Here is a 9491-nt window from a genome sequence, read left to right on the forward strand (position 1 = left end):
CCCACCTGGTCACCTTCCTGTGTGGCCTGGCCTAGGTGACCCTGCTTTGGTAGGGCAGTTGGACTAGATGATCTCTAGAGATCCTTTCCAACCCCTAACATTCTATGATTCTATGAAATTTAACATCTTTCTGACAAGACGAAATGCTATGTCTTGCAAACATGTTGCATTCAGAAAAAGTTAACATTCAGAAAGTTTATTAAAGCAGTTGCTGTAGCCTGAAACAGGAGAGTTATCCTTCTGGGACTCCAGTGCAATCTCCTGTCAGAGCATACCTTTCTAGAAATGAAATCTAGAAAATGCTAGAAAATTTTCTAGAAAATGCTATCTCATTTGTATTTTTGGTCCTCTAGTACTATTTATACCAGTAGGATACAGTAGGTAAATTTGTCTTGGAATCATATTTAGAACTATATACTAGATGATGCTGGAAGCTTTACAGTTACAGAACATTCATTTCCTCTTAAAATCATACTATGGCTAATATTTTGCTAATATACTCAGTATGGCAGGACTTCAAAAAACTTGCAGAAAGCTCTGGTGGAGAAGGGATCTTTTTTTCCAACAGAGGGCAATGTTTGTTTGCTAAAGAGTTCATCGTGCAGTTCATCATTTCAGTGCAGGCGAAGAGGAGAAAAGGATGCTCACAAATGTGTCCTTCCTTTAGCTTTTTTCCTTTTCATTACTGTTGCTCATTAAAAATGCCTTTTTAATTAATATTCAAAGAAGAAAGTATACATTTTCCATATCACAGAACTGGAGACAACATGAGAGGAATCTCTTCCCATGGTAAAAATACATATTGCTGTCGGAAATGTATAGACCTTTCACATACATGCACATAATTTCACTCTTTTCATCACCAAGTGATTTAGTAAATGTAACCATGTCCTTTAATCAAATACATTAGGAGACAGCAGTTCAGCTTGCCAAATTTTATTGTTTGTTTTAAGTGTCCATGGTTTAGTGGACATATTTTTAGCCAATTGAAGCACCTTAAAAAAGGCTAGACTCATAGGTTAGTTGTAGGTATGGAATTAAGGATTTGAACAACTACTTGAATATAGCACAAAAAACCCACCAGAATTTCTGTGCAGAAAACTACAGTATTTTCATGATGCATACACTGTTTTCAGAGATCATGCCTGATCTGGATAAGACATAGTGCTATCATACTCTCTGAAAGCCTTTGGTCCAGTGAAATAGTGAAAAAGCTCAAGAAAACTCCAGGTGTATCTTCTAACAGCATAGATAACATTTGTGCAAGATGTCTTTTTAGGAATCAATTAGCAGATATTAAAACTTTTCTGGATCATAAGATACAAGTTTTTCTCAGATGGCTACTGATTACAGGCTGTACCCTTCAATTTGCTTACCACTGATTAAATAAGAGAGTTTATTGAAAAAATAGAAAGAATAACTCCCATGCAGAAATTTGAAAGTAGTTTTGTTGGAATTTGTAGTTTTGCAGTGTTAGAAGTAGAACAGGTTTACTGTGTTGGTTTTGGTTTGGTTTTTTTTTTTTTTGGTTTTTTTTTTTTTTGTTTTTTTTTTTTTTAATTCTAGAAGTAACTTTACATTTTCAATATTATCCTTTGTTTTTATTATTGTTAAATAAATAAATATATATTTTGCAGACAGGTGACATTAAAAAAATGAGACATAGAGGTCTGCTGTGAATTGTTTTCTGTTTCTGTGCTCCCTGTTATTTTCAGTACAAATCTGGATAACCTTCACTCTGGAAAAAATGAAACACAGAAATTATGTTCAGCTAAGGAATGATTATCTGTGCTGTTCTGTTGTCTTTAACTCCTGGTTTTCATATTGCATTCACTAAAAAGAGGTATTTTTGCCATTCTTCACCCAGAAATGAGGATTTTGAATGCTGTGATAAAATACCTCCATTAATAATATACTCTTTCTGTAGGCTTATTTTCAGCATAGTGCCCTTCTGTGATCTGATCTCCAGTTCAGTATTATAAACTGTTACTCTGGCACAACTGCAGAATTTTGCAGTAGTAAAATGCATAGATGGAAGAAGGAAACATCTTACTCTTCAACCTTATCCAAGAAGTCATGATATTACCACACACTTTATGCCCCAAGTGTCTTTGCTACCTGACACAGAGAGTCCTCAAAGACAATTGCTGTTTTGATCTAGTATTTGTAGAGCACCATTCCCAGGGGATTCCCTAGTGAGCTTGTCTGTAAAGTGCCATTCAGTCTGCTGAGGGAAAAAAATCCCATCTCTTACCATTTGAGTTTGTTAATTCTGACAAAAGGGAAGGTACTGATATTTGCAGATATGTTGTTTTGTAACTTGTCTGGATGTAGTATAACATGGATTGAGACTGCTGATGAGCAAATTTTAAACCTAACATGACAAATGCTTCTTTAAAGTGTTCCCCATGGAAAAAAGTTAGTCATGTAGCTAAGCCTTGACCTACTATCTTTCCTTTCTTAAAATATACTCTTGAAATTCAAAAGTCATAAATATTCTTTGCACCATTCAAGGAGTGCAAGCCAACCTTGCAGGGCTTTGCTATCACAGATTCCATGCTGTTTCTTTAGATGGTATACCTCCTATCTCAGCTGCCAAAGTCACAAGGAGCAAAATACTCTCCTCAACTTTAGTATCTCCTCTATTTTCCAAGGGTGTTGTAAAACTAAATATTAGAGAATGTGTCTCCCCAATCCTAGTTGTTTTTAATAAGGCATATAAGCTTGCCTGCTTGAGTGGTAAAACCAAATAAAGATCAGTGGATTCACTTGTGCACTATTACTGATTAGAATGCATATTCTGGGACTAATGTTCTTTTTTCTAATTTCTTGAGATAACAAAAAAGATAAATTCCTAATTTGTCAGAAGTTGAAAAAGCACTTGGATTTATATGACTCATTTGATCCAAAACTCTTATAGCAAAATAATCCCTAAAATGCTTATATTTAGTATTTAACTATGATCTATGCATTACTAAATACAGAAGTCCCATTAACAAGAGACAGATCAAATATCACTTTGAAAACTGAGAAAACAGAAGAGGAAACTATCTTGGCCAAATATTAGCACAGAAGCTGAAGCCTCCATAATATACCCTGACCACTGCCTAAAGATAGCTGTGGCCATTACATAAAGCAAAAATAAGTCTTGGCATAAAAAATATGATTAAAGATACCAGTTGTGAAAATGAGTCCAGTATAAGAAAGAAACTGCTTCAATAGTACAAATTCATGATGGTGATGACATTTTAGTGACATCTAATCATTAGTGTTATAAAACAAATAAGAAACAAACAAAACTTTGGCCAGGGTTCCAGCATTTCCATCAACGTAATATCAGCAATAAAATTTACTGTCAACCTCAAATGCCTCAATGGAATGGCAAACAAAAATCTCTTAGAAGGTATTGTCTATACAAAAACTTAACAGACACTGCACTGTCAAAAACTTCCCACAGTAGTCACCTATGAAAAAAGATTCTATAAGTAACAACACAGCCCAGCCTCAAAACCAGTGCAGCTGGATTTACAGGAAAAGCTTATTTTCTTGAAGAACAGAAATTAATAAAATTGATTTTGGAAGAAGTATTAACTGCTTCAAAACCCCTTGTCCATTCTGAATGGAGAAAGAAAAACCACTATCTAAATAGTTCCAGCAGGTAAAGAATTTTTTTCTAAGGACATTTTCCCTCCTTTGTAGGGACCTAACCTGTTGAATACAAGGGGTAGACCAATGTATATATTGGAAGACATAAAACTAGCAAACACAAAATTTAAAAGATAAACCATGTAAAATGCCAAAGCCAAACTGTCACAGTAAAATGAATCTCATCTCTCTGTACTGTATGTACAGACCTAATGCATGCCTTCCAGCATCAGAGGTAGTGGTTTTCTGTGTTCCTGGGGCCTCAAGTACCAATTAGGCTATAATGATCACTTTAAGTCTATGTTAGAGTACTCATGTGATGTTTTGAAGTTCTTTGCAAAACAAGAAGAGATGCAATAGTGCACAGAAATTACCACTTCATAATCGTGAAGCCTTCTTTTAGAATATTAGCCATTATTCCAGCAAGTAGTGCACATTAATAAGAGGGTCTTTTTTAACTTTGGTAACCCAATTAAAAAAATATACCTGTCCAATGTATGTCTTGGATCAGAATTAAGCAGAAGGTTGGCCTTATCTTTTTTGCTTGTTCAAAAACCTATTTTCCAAAAAAAATAATTTAAAATCATCTGGAAACTTTCAGTTTAGCCCAAAATGAATCAATCTGACTTCCTAGAAACCCTTTAACACAAAAGTTTGGTTTAGTTTAGTTTTTTGTGGTGTTTTGTTTTTGATGGGTTTTTTAAAAATTATTATTAAATACTACAACATATAGTTAGGTATATGTTAGGTTAGGTGCTTTTTTTCCCTCAGAAATTATATCACGTTGCTTTTCTTTGGTCTAAACTACTTGCTAGGTTTGTTCTGCATTGAAAGTACATAATTCATTCTTATAACACACTTTCAAAATCTAAAACTAAAAAGCTTTGGACTCCACAACGTTACTAATTTTCTAATTGTTAGTACTGTTATGATGAGAACAAATTCCTAACAAGACAAGCTGAACTATTCCTGGCTAGTCCAGGTTGATTCTTATGCATTTGTTCTCCTTATTGGCTACTAAAAGAAAGGCTATTCCCTGCTTCAGATCTGCTTTCTCCCCAAATACATCCAAGTCCATTTTGGGCAGGTAATTTTCAATTTATTTCTAGATTTTTCAAATTTGTACCATGGTCACAGTGAATCGCTGAATGACTGAATTGCTAGTTCTTTGTCATCATCAGTACATGAGCTTTTGTTTTGGAAATAATTATTCTGGCACATCCTAAGCACTTTTTTTGGCTCAGACTCAATCTGGGTTTTTTTTCAGGATCTTGAATGCTGTATGTCTGCTGTCCCTGAGTTTTTGAAGCAACTGCAGGGGAAAAACAAGGAGCCCTGAAGTTCTAGATCACTGCATCTGACTTCTAGTGCACCTTCCATTTCATAATTCCATTGGTCTCTTTCCTTCACCTCTGCTGCTCTCTCACTCTATCCCACCACTTTTTACCTACAATAGAGATTTATTTTTTTTTCCTGCCATCTTCTTGTTTGTGACACTTCCTCTTTCACATTTTTAAATACAGGGAGGAGGTTAGAGTTCATAGTCACTGCAATTCAGTCATCTCATTTCAGTATCATCACACTACAATGCCCTTAGTTACCAGCTACAGCTGGTATTTTTTGTTATGTATCTGTCTATATCTTGTTCACAGCAGAAATCACTGGAATAGTGTTGTGAAACCCTGGAAAACAGCAAGTGAGCTATTCTTAATCCACTCTTGCCCTCAGACAGAATTGTAAGTAGGGGAAGGAGCAGTGCACCCAGACTTGCTGTAAGGAAAGGTTGGCTCACCTTATGACATGTGATCTAAGCTAGGTAAGAAAAAAGAAACCAAACCAGTATATGGAGTTCCAGCTGGAGATAACTTTATAAGCAAGCAGATACATTGTTTTGTTCCTTGTCAGGCTGATTTCATATTCTAAACTGCTTTTCTGGGTCAGATCCAAGTAACAGTGTTTTAGTCCAGAACAAGTGAACTACCTGTATATTCCTGATTCCTTCTGTGCCATGCACTGATGTAGTATCAGTAGGAGGCATTTTACTCAGGATGTATCCAAGTATTGTATTAACATGCTCTCTCTGGAGATCTGAACTCCCAAGTTTTTCATCAAGATTTTCTCCTTGAGTTAAGAGTTGAAGAATCACAGAATCTGCTGAGTTGGAAGGGACCCAAAGATGCATTTTCTGGACCGCAAAGAACAGCCTATGAAACATTGCCTATGTTTACTCTCTATTAAGGTCTGTCTCTGCAGAGAAATGAATTTCAAATGTTCCTTTGGCAGGACTCTTGACTCTCAGGACCTGAAACTGAAATACCTGGACAGAATTTAAGCTGCAACATTAAATAACTGTGCTCAGAAGTAATAGGGTGGATCAATTAATCATTGCTCACATATAGCAGTTTTATATAACTTAAAAGGAAATTATTTGGTTTGTCCTTCTTAAATAAAATAAAATAATTAATTTATCCTAATTTTCCTATCATTGTGATAGTCTTACAGCTGTATGTGAGACACTGAATCTAGAGGAAAACAGAATGGGATTTTGAGTAACCTAGGGTTTCTTGTATTCCAGATGACTGCAGAGTTGTTTTGGTTATTTGGGGCATTAGAGAGGGAGATAGATTTCTCCTGAAGGAAACAACAGAGGAAGGGCCTAAATTACTTAAGCCTCTTTGTGCAGCAACATAGAAGGCAGTTTTATTCTCTAGGGCTGCTGTATCAGTCTCTGAATGTGCCACTTGAACTCTTCAGTTGAATGGTCCCTCAAACTAGGGAACCTACTTCTCATGACAGAGCTTGGTATTATTCTTTCTGTCATGGGAGCAAACGTGAGCACTGCAAATAGCTAACCATGGCACTTTTTCTACTTGCAAGATGTGAGTTGTAATTCCTATATCATGGACGTGGATGGAAGCACAATTAGCTGACATTTCTGGAGTAATCTGGCATGTAGCACAGTATTGTTTTAGAAGAATGCCACAGCAAGCACCACAAGAGAACAGCAGTAGAATTTAAACAGTGGTGTTGTTCTTGGCTTTTGATAATGAAGTGAAAACCTTAGCATCATGCCAGGGGGAGCATGAAAGTGAGTACTCCCTTTATTAGCATTGTGGGGAAAAGTCTGCAAAACAGAAAGATCCGTCACAGTAAGAGTGCATGATAATATAACCTTATTTTATCTTTCCAATTGTTCTTCTTACACGGTATCTGCGGCTGATATCAGTCTGGGTTTAGCAACACTGTGTAGCAGAGAAGCTGTTCTTCAGTATATAATTAACTATACCTCTAATTAGTACACTTATTTATCATATATCATCTCCATTCCTGGGAATCTCTGTCTTCTGAAGGATTTAAGGAGATGTTTGACAATGTTTTGATTCCTCTTTACAATACTTCCTGTCTCTTTCTTTGCTCTCTATCTCCTGTGAAAATTATTATTTTTTTTTTCTGTCTGTTTTCCTCCCTCAACTCTAACTTTATAGTCTCTTTTGCTTTCCAGTTATGTTCTCCCTCTCTTTTTTCCATTCCATGGTTTCTTTGGGATTTTTTTCTCGTAGTGTGTGTATCAGCATATTTGCACCTCCTTACAGCCTTCTTTGACCTATTCTACTTCTTCCTGGTAATATTTGTCAGTGACTATTTTGATGTCTTTATTCTTTATTACCTTATTCTTTTTTTCTATCTTCACCATGATGTTTTTGGGATTAATTTCAACTTCCTTTTTGTAATTATCTTAGGACATATTAAGATGAAGTTGAGGACAAATTAAATTCTTGCAACTTCTGAGCAGTTGCTCTGCTGTACTATACATAAGTGTTGTGCTGCTCTGCAAAGGAAAATGCATGTTGTGGGAGACAGACTCACAGAATCACAGAATCATCTGGGTTGGAAAGGACCTCTGAAATCACCAAGTCCAACCCTTAATCCACTGCCACTGTGGTTACCAGACCATGGCACTGAGAGACACATCAGTCTCTATTTAAAAACCTCCAGGGATGGGGAATCCACCACCTTCCTGGGCAGCCCATTCCAATGTCTGATCACCCTCTCCGTAAATAATTTCTTCCTAATACCCAACCTAAACCTCCCCTCGCAGAGCTTAAGTCCATGCCCTCTTGTCTTACTGGTAGCTGTCTGGGAGAAGAGCCCAAGCCCCCCCTGGGTCCAACCTCCTTTCAGGGAGTTGTAGAGAGTGATGAGGTCTCCCCTGAGCCTCCTCTTCTCCAGACCGAACACCCCCAGCTCCCTCAGCCCTTCCTCACAGGACTTGTGCTGGATCCCTTCCCAGCCTCCTTGCTCTTCTCTGGACCTGCTCCAGGACCTTGATATCCTTCCTGAATTGAGGGGCCCAGAACTGGACACAGGACTCAAGCTGTGGCCTCCCCAGGGCTGAGTGCAGGGAAAGAATCCCTTCCCTGGATCAGTTGGCCACACTGTTCCTGATCCAGGCCAGGATGCCATTGGCCACCTGAGCACATTGCTGGCTCATGTTCAGCTTCCTGTCAATCCAATATTTGACTAGTGCAATAAATTATTTCCCTGTCCTTCTTTGTCACAATCCAGGAGTATTACTCATCCCAGCTGCAAAAAAATTGAATTAGGTACAATAGCTTTTGGGGTGGACTTTGGAAATTAAGGGGTCTCTAGCTGTGATTTGTTGGTGTAACCAGTATATGTACTCCATAGCACCATGTACTGAGGACTGGCACACTGGGAAATGAGGTCAAGCAATGATAATAAAAATCTGGTTTTTAAGGTCATTCAGCTTAGAGGTAGAAAAAAGTGATGAAAAGCAGTTAGAAGCATGAAACTAACAAGCATCTAGTTGCATGACTGTCCTAACTTTCCATAATCTCAAAATTTTAGTCCTAATGTAATTTGGAATTACTGTTTACCAGTGCAACTTCTTAACAAGTACTCAACTGAGACATCATATTGCCATTACATAAGTATTTTAAAGAGCAGTTTTAGCAGCAAAATGTCTTATTTGATTATTTGTCTTGTGTGGTTATATCTCACTTTTTGCTCCATCAATAGAAGTGTAGTGTACAGCATTAAGGTTGATATGAGTTATGAGTACTTACAGTACTTTCTTATGAATGTTTTAATGCCATGTCTTATATTTGAAAAGGAAACCACATTTGTGATATACATTCACAGTGTGAAATAGGTAACTTTTCACCCCAGTAATACAGACAATTTGGCACTAGATAACACATAACAAATTTTGAACATCAGGTTTGATTAGTCTTCAGAGTGTGAGGAAACACAGGTTTGGTTGAAAAAGAAAAATACCATGAAAGAGCTAAGTGCAGATTGATCATTTATAAGGAAGACTAATAAGTTTGAATACTGGACTTCTGCGCTCACATTTCCTGTATGGTTTCAGCTGTTTTGGACAGCTAGGCACAGTACTATTTGCTACTTCAGTAAGAAAAAAAAATTTGAATTAAGCTTTGATGCAAAAGCAAGGGCATTATATTTAGATGTTTGCAGAGTGGACAGTAGTAAACAGCATGTTTCAAAACCTTGAAGACAACAGTTCCTTATTTCCCAAGAACATTAATTCCTTATCTGGTGTGTGCATGCCTCTTTTGTTTACTTCATATTCATAAATTTTAGTCTCTGCTGCACTGTTTTAATCTGTACATGCAGATTAAAAATGCTCTGTTTATTGAATTCCAGAAAAGCACATATTTTTAGTTGAGAAATGGAAAGCAAAGCCATATAATTTTTACATTTAGAGCTTTTTTTTTGATAGGAACACGATGACTACAAACTTCTGAGTACCGTTGCCAAGGCAGCTGTGTTCTCTTCTTGACAATCAGCTCTGGAAAAGATTT

The sequence above is a fragment of the Heliangelus exortis genome, chromosome Z, assembly GCF_036169615.1.
Source record: "Heliangelus exortis chromosome Z, bHelExo1.hap1, whole genome shotgun sequence".
In the NCBI taxonomy this organism is placed as follows: domain Eukaryota; kingdom Metazoa; phylum Chordata; class Aves; order Apodiformes; family Trochilidae; genus Heliangelus; species Heliangelus exortis.